The sequence below is a fragment of the Nanorana parkeri genome, unplaced genomic scaffold (assembly GCF_000935625.1).
Source record: "Nanorana parkeri isolate BGI_ZX_2015 unplaced genomic scaffold, ASM93562v1 scaffold136, whole genome shotgun sequence".
Lineage (NCBI taxonomy): Eukaryota > Metazoa > Chordata > Amphibia > Anura > Dicroglossidae > Nanorana > Nanorana parkeri.
The window spans coordinates 1,332,330-1,333,237 of record NW_017306404.1 but is presented as its reverse complement, the minus strand read 5'-3'; the positions used below and the strand labels follow the sequence as shown (position 1 = coordinate 1,333,237).

General features: G+C 34.5%; 1 protein-coding gene across 3 annotated transcripts in view; it reads right to left on the bottom strand.

The window, feature by feature from the left end:
* The window catches only part of NMD3 (NMD3 ribosome export adaptor), a 68,801-nt gene that overhangs the window by 21,775 nt on the left and 46,118 nt on the right, over positions 1 to 908 (bottom strand). The gene's annotated exons all lie outside the window — the stretch shown is intronic.

Below are 908 nucleotides of genomic sequence, written 5' to 3'. Positions count from 1 at the left end.
TATATATATATATATATATTAGGGTTGCACAGATACCAAGTACAGTACTCGATACAAGTACATGTACCGATACTTTTGAGCTCCAAGACCAGACTAGAGAAAAATTAGGAGGCAGCTGTCATTTGTAAGGAGCACGCGGAGCTCCTGGGATTTGTACATCTCTGTTTTAAATGTACAAATTTGTTTTTATAAATATAAATAAAAGGGATGCACAGATATCAGTTATGCAAGTACGAGTACTGGTATTTGCTGAGTACTTACAAGTACTGATACATCTTTGTTTATGGCCACGTGACAGTTTTTCTAAAACAATACAGAGTAATGATTTCAGGACAGTGGTGGAGCGCCAGAGCTAGTTACCAGCTGCAACCGCTGCAACTCAGCCTCCTGTGACAGCGTGTGTCAAGAGAGGAGTGGGTACAAACACTCAGCGATCAGTGACAACTGAGTGTTTGTAGATAATTGAGGATATGGTATGGTTAATATATCCTCAATTATGAATGAATGGGAAGTGATCTACATCACCTCCTGTTTATTCATAGTTGTAGTTATAGTAATCATACTATATTCTCAATTTATCAATGAACAGGAACACTCATAGAGGATTCCTGTTGATTGATAACAGGGTATACAGAAAAAGAGAGTGAGGACTGTGTTCTCAATCTCTTTTTCTATTTTAAAAGGGAAATATCAGGGGTCTGTTTAGACCCCTAACATTTCCCCGAAGCCCCCCCGAAAAGTAAAGTAAAAAATAAAAATATTTGATTAAAAAAATAAATAAAAATATACAAAAATTTAAAAGTTTATAAAAAATACATTAAAATATTTTAAAAATTAAAATAAAAAAACATTTTCGGTATCTGTTTCGGCCTGACAATTTTTTCTATTTCGGTTTCCTTTCGGTTTTT